The following is a 14,485-nucleotide window of genomic DNA, read 5'->3' as shown; positions in this document are numbered from 1 at the left end:
GACAATTTCCTAAAGTAACACCGCCCAGCCTGCGGAAAGAGTCGCTAAACCTTCTAATTTTCCCACCACGTGGGAAGGAATACTCTAGGTTCCGAGGGTATCGGAAACACCAGAGAGTGACGCAGCAAAATTCATTGACCCAGTCACCAGAGAAACGGCTATTTAGGACTGAAACAATCCCGAGACCCGCACGGACCTGCAAGTCCTCTTGAGAATGCTTAGCTGAAATTTGTAAAACAAATAACTAGAAACATAATAATGTTAAAAGCACTTGGCACCCCAACCTGAGCAGCAAGGTATATTAGGCGCCACATGTCTGAATTAGCCCCAAGACAGAAGATCTGACCCCAAGCAGGACCAGCCTGCAACCAGGGTCATGACTGCCAAGCTGGCTAAATTAGCCCTTAGAGAGGGAGGAAGAAAAACAGACAAACATGGGACTAACGTGTCCCGAACAACTTCTGTAGAAGCAAACAGCGAGTATCGATCCCAGAGAAAGTTCCTGCAGGAAACATTAGTATAAAAATAAAAATAAAATTCATAACCGAATAAAATAAAATTAAAGGCAACTCGAGGGTTAACGCCCAAGAAGAACAGAAAGATCCGCAGGACCTGCCGAACGGAAACCCTGTTCTCCCAACAAAACTGATAAAGATCTCAATAACAAAACCTGAAGGAGATTACTTCATCCCCCCATGTCTAACGAGGTGAGCCATTCGAAGGAGGAGACTGAGTAGTCCCCCCCTGAGAAGGATAGGGTCCCCAAACAGCTACAAATGTGTCTGAGTAAAACACAAAGGCGAGCCCGTCTGTAATGAAAGCACAACACTCAGGAACAGTTACACCCGCAGGGAACTGTGCATGCCCTCCAGTGGCCGAGAGACCTGGGGCAATCGGGCACGAGCACAATCGCAAATAAACATCTGGACTTTGCAGACGTGCAAGTGCCCAGGGCTTCAAATAACAAGTGTATTTACCCAAAATACAGCAAACAACCTAAAAAACACATCAGAACCCAAGAAGTCAGAAAAAAGACAAATTATTAACCCTCAGAAAAAATTCACCTACCCACCCCCCAGCAGCTTCTATGAGGGCACTCACCCACCTCCTGGGAAAGAAAGTGTTAAAAACTGGCCCAAATAGCTTGAAATGCCTGCAGACAGTCCCTGATCCAGTGAGGGAGAGAGAAAAGGGCGCCAAGAGGGGGTGCAGAGCTTAACTCAGGAAATATATGCAGGCCAAAGTCTGAGTAAAACACACACAAAAAAATCATGCAAACGTTAATAAAAGTCCCACTTCTGCCTCTCACCCTAACCGCATCCAAAATGAGCAGAGCCGCTAACTGCATAAGGCATGTAGCTCTTAAAGAGAGTGTGAAGCTCTTTTGATTTAAGAGGAAAAAGAAAGAAGTCAAAAACACAAGGAGTAATAGGGAAATGGAGGCCAAGAACAAACTAAGTGGGGAGAGGAGGTGGGAGTGATTAAAGCTTTTGTGAGTGTTCTTGACCTCCTCCAAGTGGCAGGAAATATATTCCCACATGTTATGAACACATATGGACTCTCATAATCATACCTCACTATAAAGAAAATAAAAAAAAGCAGAATGTGACATCTTACATCTATTTTGCCTGGTTTCCAGCATGGAACTGGACAAGCTAGAATTTCAACTAACTGTCCTGTAAACTCTGTACAAAAACACACTTTTCTTTAAAAGGAAAAAACTATACTTATTTTTAAAAAGGAAATGGAACACCAAAAATGTGCATGTTCAGGGCTTCCTAGAGACGTCAAAAAGTGAATTTTGTAATCTGCAAATGCTGCAAATCAAATAGCTTATTTAGCTAATTTGCAGCATTTTGAAAACCTATCTTACAGTTTGCTTTTTGGCCAGTATATTTCGAGATATGTTCAGGAGTGTGCATGTGTCTTTAGCACTATATGGCATCAGTGTTTACAACCTTACGGCTAGATTACGAGTTGTGCATTAGGGCAAAAAAGCACAGTTAAGAGGTCCTAACGCTGCTTTTTTATGCCCACTGCTATTACGAGTCTTGCAGGTTTAGGTGTACCGCACACTTCTTTGGCCTTACCGCAAAACGACTTACGTAAACTTCATAAAGTCTTTTTTCTATGGGACTTCCATAATGCCGGTTTTACGAGTCTGTCCTGGGAGGCCAAAAAGTGAGCGGTACACCCTACCATGTCAAGAGTCCTAACACATTTAAAAGTCAGTAGTTAAGAGTTTTATGGTACAATGCCGTAACATGAAACTCATAACTAAAGTGCTAAAAAGTAAACTAAACTACCAATAGCCCTTAAAAGGACCTTTTGCGGGGCATTGCCCCAAAGTAATCAGCCTTTTTACCTGTAAAAAAAAAAAATACAAACAACCCCCCAACAGTAAAACCCACCACCCACACAACCAACCCCCCAAATAAAATACTATCTAAAAAAACCTAAGCTCCCCATTGCCCTGAAAAGGGCATTTGGATGGGCATTGCCCTTAAAAGGGCAGTTAGCTCTTTTGCCACCCAAAGTCCCTAAACTAAAAATAAAACCCACCCAATACACCCTTAAAAAAAACCTAACACTAACCCCCTGAAGATCGACTTACCGGGAGACGTCTTCATCCAAGCCGGGCCGAAGTCTTCATCCAGACGGGCAGTAGACTTCATCCAGACGGCATCTTCTATCTTCATCCATCCGGTGCGGAGCGGGTCCATCTTCAAGACATCCGACGCGGAGCATCCTCTTCATCCGGAGTCTTCTTACTGAATGACGGTACCTTTAAGTTCCAATCAGCCAATAGAATGCGAGCTCAATCCTATTGGCTGATTGGATCAGCCAATAGGATTGAACTTCAATCCTATTGGCTGATTACATTAGCCAATAGGATTTTTTCTACCTTAATTCCGATTGGCTGATAGAATTCTATCAGCCAATCGGAATATAAGGGACGCCATCTTGGATGACGTCACTTAAAGGTACCTTAATTCAGTAAGAAGACTCCAGATGAAGAGGATGCTCTGCGTCGGATGTCTTGAAGATGGACCCGCTCCGCGCCGGATGGATGAAGATAGAAGATGCCGTCGGGATGAAGACTTCTGCCCGTCTGGAGGACCACTTCGTCCGGCTTGGATGAAGACTTCTCCCAGCTTCGTTGAGGACTTCGGCCTGGCTTGGATGAAGACGTCTCCCGGAAAGTCGATCTTCAGGGGGATTAGTGTTAGGCTTTTTTAAGGGTGTATTGGGTGGGTTTTATTTTTAGGTTAGGGACTTTGGGTGGCAAAAGAGCTAACTGTCCTTTTAAGGGCAATGCCCATCCAAATGCCCTTTTCAGGGCAATGGGGAGCTTAGGTTTTTTTAGATAGTATTTTATTTGGGGGGTTGGTTGTGTGGGTGGTGGGTTTTACTGTTGGGGGGGTTGTTTGTATTTTTTTTTTACAGGTAAAAGAGCTGATTACTTTGGGGCAATGCCCCACAAAAGGCCCTTTTAAGGGCTATTGGTAGTTTAGTTTAGGCTAGGGGTATTTTTTATTTTGATAGGGCTATTAGATTAGGTGTAATTAGTTTAAATATCTTTAATTTGTTTATTATTTTCTGTAATTTAGTGTTTGTTTGTTTTTGTACTTTAGCTAATTTAATTTAGGTAACTGTATTTAATTTAGTTAATTTATTTAATTATATTGTAGTGTTAGGTGTTAGTGTAACTTAGGTTAGGTTATATTTTACAGGTAAATTTGTCTTTATTTTAGCTAGGTAGTTATTACATAGTTAATAACTATTTAATAACTATTGTACCTAGTTAAAATAAATACAAAGTTGCCTGCAAAATAAAAATAAATCCTAAGCTAGCTACAATGTAACTATTAGTTATATTGTAGCTAGCTTAGGGTTTATTTTATCGGTAAGTATTTCGTTTTAAATAGGATTAATTTATTTAATTATGTTAAATTAATTTTGTTTAATTTAAATTATATTTAAGTTGGGGGGGTTAGGGTTAGACTTAGGTTTAGGGGTTAATAACTTTATTATAGTGGCGACGGCAGATTAGGGGTTAATAAATTTAATATAGTTGCGGCGACATTGGGGGGGGCAGATTAGGGGTTAATAAATATAATGTAGGTGTCGGCGATGTTGGGGGCAGCAGATTAGGTGTTTATAAGTATAATGTAGGTGGCGGCGGGGTCCGGAGCGGCAGATTGTAGCTAGCTTAGGCTTTATTTTATAGGTAAGTATTTAGTTTTAAATAGGAATAATTTAGTTAATGATAGGAATATTTATTTAGATTTATTTAAATTATATTTAAGTTAGTGGGTGTTAGGTTTAGGGTTAGACTTAGGTTTAGCTGTTAATAACTTTAATATAGTGGCGGCGTTGGGGGCGGCAGATTAGGGGTAAAAAAGAATAGGTAGGTGGCAACGACATTGTTGGTGGAAGATTAGGGGTTAATAAATATAATGATGGTGGCGGCGGTGTTGGAGGCAGCAGATTAGGGGTTCAGAACTATAATGTAGGTGGTGGCAGTGTCCGGAGCGGCAGATTAGGGGTTAATATAATGTAAATGTCGGCGATGTCGGGGCGGAATATTAGGGGTTAATAAGTGTAAGATTAGGGGTGTTTAAACTTGGGGTTCATGTTAGGGTGTTAGGTGTAGACATAACTTTATTTCCCCATAGGAATCAATGGGGCTGCGTTAAGGAGCTTTACGCTGCTTTTTTGCAGGTGTTAGACGTTTTCTCAGCCGGCTTTCCCCGTTGATTCCTATGGGGAAATCGTGCACGAGCATGTACGACCAACTCACCGCTGACTTAAGCAGCGCTGGTATTGGAGTGCGGTAATGAGCTAAATTTTGCTCTACGCTCACTTCTTTTCTTTTAACGACGGGTTTCTGAAAACTCGTAATACCAGCGCTGTAGGTAAGTGAGCGGTGAGAGAAAACTGCTTGTTAGCACCGCATAGCATCTAATGCAAAACTCGTAATCTAGGTGATCGTATGCTATCAAAGAAAGGAGATAGGTTTCAATAAAAGACACTAGCCTTTTTTTCCCTGTAAGTGAGATATTTGCGCTCAACTAATACTGGCGCACGCAAATGTGTGCTGGTTTTTCAAGTAAAGCGTAATGCAAATGCGATCTCGCGTTTAGATTGCATGGAAGCTTTGAGCTCATGAGAGCGTGCTTCCATAGGCTCCAATGGGAGTCTCGTTCTGATGCCGATAGACACGGTAAAGAACCTAGCACAGTGCAGCAAATTTTAAATATATATGTATATATGTATATACACATATATTTACCGTTTAAAACACAGTCCCCATAGACCACTATTTATCGGCACTATTCAGTGTAATTTTTTTTCTACTACCCCACTTTAATCCCTTATACCTACTTCATGCATGCTTTTACATTGTTGTAAAACTGCTGCCATATAATATTCTAGAGGCGTGCACGCCCCTGAGCTTATGTCCCTGCTTTTCAGTGATACCAAGGGAACAAAGAAAATGTGATAATATCTAGCTTAATTTTTTTTTTTTTTTGCCTTAGTTGTTTTGGTATACTAGAGAGTAATTATATAATGACAGGAAATATATTGAATACAGAATTAAAAACAATAAAAATATGTTGCAGTAGAATACAATCAGCCAGATAACGAGTTTTGCGGTAAGAGCAGCTCGGTACTAACTTGCAAGTTATTTTCACCACTCACCTCCCTTTAGCGCTGCTATTAGAGGTTTTTATAAACCCGGCGTTAAAAGGCAATAAGTGAGCTTTGAGCAAAATTGTGCTCCATATGGCACTCCAATACCAGCGCTGCTTTGAGATGGTTTTACGTGTTTGTGAACGATTTCCCCATAGACATCGATTGAGAGAGCCAACTAAAAAAAAGCCTAACACCTGCAATAAACGAGCGTAAAGCTCCGTAACGCAGCCCCATTGATTCCTATGGGGAAACAAAATTTATGTATACACCTAACACCCTAACATAAACCCAGAGATAGAGGTTGAAAAGCAATCAAGGAGTGAGCAACTGACAATTAGGGGGTTAAAGAAAAAGGCGGCGAAGGAAAACAGCTTTATAAGGCAACAGATCGATTCATCAGGTATCTTGAGAAAGGCTGAATGCCGAAACGCGTAAAAACCTGATTCTAAACAAGGAGAGCAGTGAGAGCTTGCTAGTCGGAGAGGCTCTGGAGAGGAAAAGTGCTGGCTAAGAGACGCAAGGTTCCTGGAGAGAGGCAACCGGCAGATACAGTGGCCGAGTTGGGAGCACTCGCAAAGGGCACCAGCGAGCCGAAGTAAACCTCAGGATTTCCCATGTGAAGAAATCCCTAAAGAGGAGACCTTATCGGAACGTCCGGTAAACGGGAGCTGGAAGTCGCAGCACTCCACCGGTACCTTCTGTCCGATGAGGGAGGATTTTGAAACAGTGCACTATTGAACCGGAGGAGACCACGCGAAATATCAAATGCAGAAAAACCGTATGTACAAACTATAAGCCAACATCAGTTATTCACAATACATAGCTGATTTCCTTTTATATCCGTTAAAGCCTTTCACAACCTTTAATAAGGGGAATTGACAGTCTAAGTAAACCCATGTGAATGAGCATAGCAAAAAAAACCTAATTGCTATATTAACATTTGTCGCACATGCTTGAATGAAACAGGACATTTTAACATTTGCAAACACCAACTTAAGTCCAAAAAGGAATCGAAAAAACTAACTAAAGCCTGGAAAAGAGATTGCATTTAACCCACAAAGCATTAACAGAGGGTTATTTGAAACGAATCAAGAGACACAACTATTAGCTATATTGTTTCAGAACTGTTTATGCTTTTATGTTTAAATTTTTATGTGTCTAAATCTGTTTTTACATTTTATGTTTTATTAAGGGCACATGCTTAAGATCTGTAGAGCATTGTAGCTTTTTTATGTATCCTATTTAGAGTGGTAATACTAACACCAGTGTTATTATATTGAATAGTACCTTTTAAATTTTTAAGTTTTTTATGAATTGTCTAGTAATAAAGTAGTATATATATATATATATATATATATATATATATAATTCTGTTTCTAGGGGTAGGGGGCACACAGATATTATAATAGGGTTATTGTGTTATGTGCTGGCAATCCTAAATGTATATAACCAAATTAGTTAGAAAAGAGCTCTACAAAATCTAAAGAGCTAAAGCGGATACCTGGCCGCACCAAAAACACCCTCACAGTATAATTGGAAATGACATCCTAAACAGGTTTGCTGAACATATACATTTTAATAAAAACATAGCCAGAAAGATACATGCTGAAAAAATGGCAATGAACAAATTTCAAGTTGCAGGTGTAGTGCACTACTGACGTCTGTTGGCTAGCATATGCAGGATTAAAATCGACTCATGAGAAAGTCCATCTCTAATACCGGGCACTTGAGTGTTATAAACACGCTCCGGTTACAGATAAACAGAATACCGTCCTTGATATCTCAATGCCATATATTTGATCCGGTACCGGATTTGAGACAATAATATGAGAGTCCAAGAAAGGTAATTCACTGTTGAAAGCTTAATCCCATGTGCAAATGATACACCAAACTTCAAGATTGCAGGGTGCAAGACTTATTACTGCATGGCTTACCTCCGCTTTCTTCACACACTCTACGGTATTACCTGACAGGATCTCATCCGTGGTGTGACTTACAGCGATGTATTCTGCCTGTGCAGCTCTTCACTTGCTCTGATATTCGAACTTGATATTGCCAGATTCACAGCATATCCACCATGCCGGCGTCCTCCACACTGTGTCTTGCTCAAAACATTACGCGTTTCGCCCCTCCCCCTTTCCGGGCTGAACTCAGGGCTTCATCAGATGTGTCTAATTAGACACCACAGCAGACTTTTAAACACTGGTGCAGATACAAAGTTACAACCCCTTCATGGATTTTAAAGGGGAATGTATAGTGCATGTAAATTTTAAATGGCTACAATTAAATGACTACATACATTTTACGTGCAACTAAACTAAACAATATAGCATATTTACAATTTCCAAGTTCTTGGAAAATGCATAATACATAATGATAAACAGCATTAAACTTTTGGATTTCACTTATACACTGAGAGGCACTTAAGTAAACAAATTGAAATGCTCACTTTTTAGCACATATTTGTATTATTAAGCAGTGTATTATGTAATAAGGAATATTTACAGAAAACAAGAAAATTCAATTTTTTCATTCAAGCCAAGGGGAGAGAGGGTGTTAAGTCTATACATCCAACGTGACTCATGCTGGAGCAATAGTTGGTCAATGTTACCTCCTCTCCTCCTTGGCTTGATATGCTCTATACCCAGTACTCTAAGGAGAGAGAAATCAGAATTATGCATTTTTTGGAAATGTCTGGCAACTGGACTGTCCGACTCTTTGTCCTTAATGCTATCTCTTTCTGGCTATGTTTTTATTAAAATGTATATGTTCAGCAAACCTGTTTAGGATGTCATTTCCAATTATACTGTGAGGGTGTTTTTGGTGCGGCCAGGTATCCGCTTTAGCTCTTTAGATTTTGTAGAGCTCTTTTCTAACTAATTTGGTTATATATATATATATATATAATTCATTGCATTGATTGTATTAATTTATACCTCATACGAAGTAAATATATCAACCACTAGTACATTAGCGCTTATCCCTTTCAGGTGTTTGGAATACATATCATAAGGGACATTATTAACCAATTGTATTTATTACACAATATACAATTTGAAGAGGGTACATTTAGCTAACTATTAACTAGTCATCTACCGAACAGGACGCTTGAAATACACACATATATATATATATATATATATATATATATACACATCAAATAGTCATTTAAGTTACACTGAGTAGAAACAGCATTAATTTGCGCCACCTTATATCAGTATCATAAACCCTGAGTCTAAATACCCCTAATCTGCCGCCCCCGACATCGCCGACACCTACATTACACTTATTAACCCTTAATCTGCCGCCCCCAACATCGCCGCCACCTACCTATACTTATTTACCCCTAATCTGCTGCCCCCAATGTCGCCGCCACCTACCTACACTTATTAAACCCTAATCTGCCGCCACCTACCTACACTTATTAACCCCTAATCTGCTGCCCCTGACATCGCCAACACCTACCTACACTTATTAACCCCTAATCTTCTGCCCCCAACGTAGCCGCCACTATACTAAAGTTATTAACCCCTAACCCTAACACCCACTAACTTTAATGTAATTAAAATAAATATAAATAAAACCTACTATTAATAACTAAATAATTCCAATTTAAAACTAAATACTTGCCTGTAAAATAAACCCTAAGCTAGCTACAATATATCTTAGGTTTTATTTTTATTTCACAGCTAAGTTTGAATTTATTTTAACTAGGTAGACTAGTTAGTAAATAGTTATTAACTATTTAATAACTACCTAGCTAAAATAAATACAAATTTACCTGTAAAATAAAACTTAACCTGAGTTACACTAAAACCTAACCTTACACTACAATTAAATAAAATTACATTAATTAAATACAATTAACTAAATTACAAAAAACAAACACTAAATTACACAAAATAAAAAAGAAATGATCAAAAATGTAAACGAATTACACCTAATCTACCCCTAGCTTACAATAAACTACCAATGGCCCTTAAAAGGGCCTTTTGCAGGGCATTGCCCCAAAGAAATCAGCTCTTTTACCTGTAAAAAAATAATACAAACAACCCCCCAACAGTAAAACCCACCACCCACACAACCAAACCCCCCAAATAAACCCCTATCTAAAAAAACCTACGCTCCCCATTGCCCTGAAAAGGGCATTTGGATGGGCATTGCCCTTAAAAGGGCATTTAGCGCTTTTTCCACCCAAACATTAATCTAAAAATAAAACCCACCAAATAAACCCTTAAAAAAAAACTAACACTAACCCCCGAAAATCCACTTACAGCTTTTGAAGACCCGACATCCATCTTCAACGAAGCGGCAGAAGTCCTCAGCGAAACCGGCAGAAGTCTTCATCCAAGCGAGCCAAAGTCTTCATCCAAGCCGGCAGATGTCTTCATCCAGATGGCATCTGTTTCAATCATCCAATAGAATGCGAGCTCAATTGTATTGGCTGATTGGATTAGAATTCTATCAGCCAATCTTATTCAAGGGATGGCATCTTGGATGACGTCACTTAAAGGAACCTTCATTCCAGAAGAGCCGTCGGAAGAAGAGGATGCTCCGTGCCAGATGTCTTGAAGATGGAGCCGCTCCGCACCGGATGGAAGAAGATAGAAGATGCCGTCTGGATGAAGACTTCTGCTGGCTTGAATGAAGACTTCTGCCGCTTCGTTGAGGATGGATGTCGGGTCTTCAAAACCTGTAAGTGGATCTTCGGGGGTTAGTGTAAGGTTTTTTTAAGGGTTTATTGGGTGGGTTTTATTTTTAGATTAGGGTTTGGGCAGAAAAAGAGCTAAATGCCCTTTTAAGGGCAATGCCCATCAAAATGCCCTTTTCAGGGCAATGGAGAGCTTAGGTTTTTTTTAGTTAGGGTTTTATTTGGGGGGGGGGTTGGTTTTGTGGGTGGTGGGTTTTATTGTTGTGGGGTTGTTCGTATTATTTTTTTACAGGTAAAAGAGTTGATTTATTTGGGGCAACGCCCCACAAAAGGCCCTTTTTAAGGGCCATTGGTAGTTTATTGTAGGCTAGGGGGGGATTTTTTATTTTGATAGGGCTATTAGATTAGGTGTAATTAGTTTAAAGGATTACTTTCTGTTATAATTTTTAAGCCAAACAACTAACATATTAAAGTTAATAAACATTAATTAAAACCTACTGACCTATTTTTTTCTACAAAACGAAGTTTCATAACGTTATAAAAGTTATATATTTTATTCGCCGATTATGTCACGTTATCCTGCCCACTATTTTCAGCACTGTGTGTTCAAAATACTTAAACCAATGAAATTGTGTTTAAAGCACCATTTTGAAACCTAGGTATTGTAAACGGATTGGTACAGAGCAAAGGATACCCACGGAGTGGGTTTTAAAACAATTAAATTTGCAGACAAGATTTCTGATATACGGTAGAGATATGTTAATGAAATGCTATTGATAAAAAACATATTTGGGGTAGTTAGTTAGTAACAGGCATAGAAAATATTTACTTACAGTGGCCCTTTAAATATTTGATCATTTCTTTTTTATTTTGTGCAATTTAATGTTTGTTTGTTTTTATAATTTAGTTAATTGTATTGTAAGGTTTGGTGTTAGTGTAACTCAGGTAGGTTTTATTTTACAGGTAAATTTGTATTTATTTTAGCTAGGTAGCTAGTAAATAGTTAATAACTATTTACTAACTAGTCTACCTCGTTAAAATAAATACAAACTTACCTGTGAAATAAAAATAAAACCTAAGATAGATAGAATGTAACTATTAGTTATATTGTAGCTAGCTTAGGGTTTATTTTATAGTTAAGTATTTAGTTTTAAATAGGAATTATTTAGGTATTAAAGGGACAGTCTACACCAGAATTTTTATTGTTTTAAAAGATAGATAATCCCTTTATTACCCATTTCCCAGTTTTGCATAACCAACACAGTTATAATAATATACTTTTAACCTCTGTGATTATCTTGTATCTAAGCCTCTGCAAACTGCCCCTTTTTCAGTTCTTTTGACAGACTTGCAGTCTAGCCAATCAGTGCCTGCTCCCAGAAAACTTCATGTGCACGAGCACAGTGCTATCTATATGAAATATGTGAACAAATACCCTCTAGTGGTGAAAAACTGTTAAAATGCAATCTGAAAGAGGTGGGCTTCAAGGTCTAAGAAATTAGCATATGAACCTCCTATGTTAAGCTTTCAACTAAGAATACCAAGAGAACAAAGCAAAATTGGTGATAAAAGTAAATTGGAAAATTGTTTAAAATTACATGCTCTATCTGAATCATGAAAGTTTATTTTGGCCTACACTGTCCCTTTAATTGTAATTTTTATTTAGATTTATTTTAATTATATTAAAGTTAGGGGTGTTAGACTTAGGGTTAGGTTTAGGGGTTAATAACTTTAGTATAGTGGTGGCGATGTTAGGGACAGCAGATTAGGTGTTAATAACAGTAATGTAGGTTGCGGCGATGTTAGGGACAGCAGATTAGGGGTTAATAATATTTAACTAGTGTTTGTGATGCGGGAGTGAGGCAGTTTAGAGGTTAATAATTTTATTTTAGTGCTTGCAATGCGGGAGGGCCTCGGTTTAGGGGTTAATAGGTAGTTTATGGGTGTTAGTGTACTTTTTAGCACTTTAGTTATGAGTTTTATGTTATGGCGTTGTAACATAAAACCGATAACTACTGACTTTTAGATGGCGGTAAGAATCTTGTAGTTATAGCCTGCACCGCTCACTTTTTGGCCTCCCAGGCAAACTCGTAATACCAGCGCAAAGGAAGTCCCATTGACAAAGGACTTTTGGAAAGCTGCGGTAGTTACGTTGCGTTATGGCCAAAAAAGTGTGCGGTGCAGCTAAACCTGCAAGACTCTTAATACCAGCAGTAGTGAAAAAGAGCCATAACAATGTTTTTTCACTCATACCGCAAAACTCGTAATCTAGCCGAATATGTTTAAATGCTTCTAACAGCATCAAATAACAAGGCACATCACAATTATCTGTAAGATGCTTGTTATATTTATGTGAGATCTATGAGCTAAATAAACAAGAGATGTTTACTACATTTAGGTCACTATGCAGCAATGTACTGCAGCCCTGTCTTATTGTCAGTGGAACTAAACAAATGATTATTAATGATAATTATTTGCCAAGTATGTTTATATATACACACACACATATATAAATATATATATACACATATATATATATATACACACACCTATATATATATATATATATATATATATATATATATATACATATACATATATATATACATATATACACACACACATATATATAAATATATATATATATATATATATATATACACACACACATATATATATATACACACACACACACATATAAATACACACACATATACACACACACACATATATAAATATATATATACACATATATATATATACACACACACATATATATAAATATATATATACACACACACATATATATATATATATACACACACACACATATATACAGGGAGTGCAGAATTATTAGGCAAATGAGTATTTTGACCACATCATCCTCTTTATGCATGTTGTCTTACTCCAAGCTGTATAGGCTCGAAAGCCTACTACCAATTAAGCATATTAGGTGATGTGCATCTCTGTAATGAGAAGGGGTGTGGTCTAATGACATCAACACCATATATCAGGTGTGCATAATTATTAGGCAACTTCCTTTCCTTTGGCAAAATGGGTCAAAAGAAGGACTTGACAGGCTCAGAAAAGTCAAAATTAGTGAGATATCTTGCAGAGGGATGCAGCACTCTTAAAATTGCAAAGCTTCTGAAGCGTGATCATCGAACAATCAAGCGTTTCATTCAAAATAGTCAACAGGGTCGCAAGAAACGTGTGGAAAAACCAAGGCGCAAAATAACTGCCCATGAACTGAGAAAAGTCAAGCGTGCAGCTGCCAAGATGCCACTTGCCACCAGTTTGGCCATATTTCAGAGCTGCAACATCACTGGAGTGCCCAAAAGCACAAGGTGTGCAATACTCAGAGACATGGCCAAGGTAAGAAAGGCTGAAAGACGACCACCACTGAACAAGACACACAAGCTGAAACGTCAAGACTGGGCCAAGAAATATCTCAAGACTGATTTTTCTAAGGTTTTATGGACTGATGAAATGAGAGTGAGTCTTGATGGGCCAGATGGATGGGCCTGTGGCTGGATTGGTAAAGGGCAGAGAGCTCCAGTCCGACTCAGACGCCAGCAAGGTGGAGGTGGAGTACTGGTTTGGGCTGGTATCATCAAAGATGAGCTTGTGGGGCCTTTTCGGGTTGAGGATGGAGTCAAGCTCAACTCCCAGTCCTACTGCCAGTTTCTGGAAGACACCTTCTTCAAGCAGTGGTACAGGAAGAAGTCTGCATCCTTCAAGAAAAACATGATTTTCATGCAGGACAATGCTCCATCACACGCATCCAAGTACTCCACAGCGTGGCTGGCAAGAAAGGGTATAAAAGAAGAAAATCTAATGACATGGCCTCCTTGTTCACCTGATCTGAACCCCATTGAGAACCTGTGGTCCATCTGAACATTGTCTGGGAGGCTTTGGTTGCTGCTGCACGCAATGTTGATGGTGAACATATCAAAACACTGACAGAATCCATGGATGGCAGGCTTTTGAGTGTCCTTGCAAAGAAAGGTGGCTATATTGGTCACTGATTTGTTTTTGTTTTGTTTTTGAATGTCAGAAATGTATATTTGTGAATGTTGAGATGTTATATTGGTTTCACTGGTAAAAATAAATAATTGAAATGGGTATATATTT

The sequence above is a fragment of the Bombina bombina genome, chromosome 6 (assembly GCF_027579735.1).
Source record: "Bombina bombina isolate aBomBom1 chromosome 6, aBomBom1.pri, whole genome shotgun sequence".
Taxonomy (NCBI): domain Eukaryota; kingdom Metazoa; phylum Chordata; class Amphibia; order Anura; family Bombinatoridae; genus Bombina; species Bombina bombina.
Note: the sequence above shows the minus strand (reverse complement) of the source record.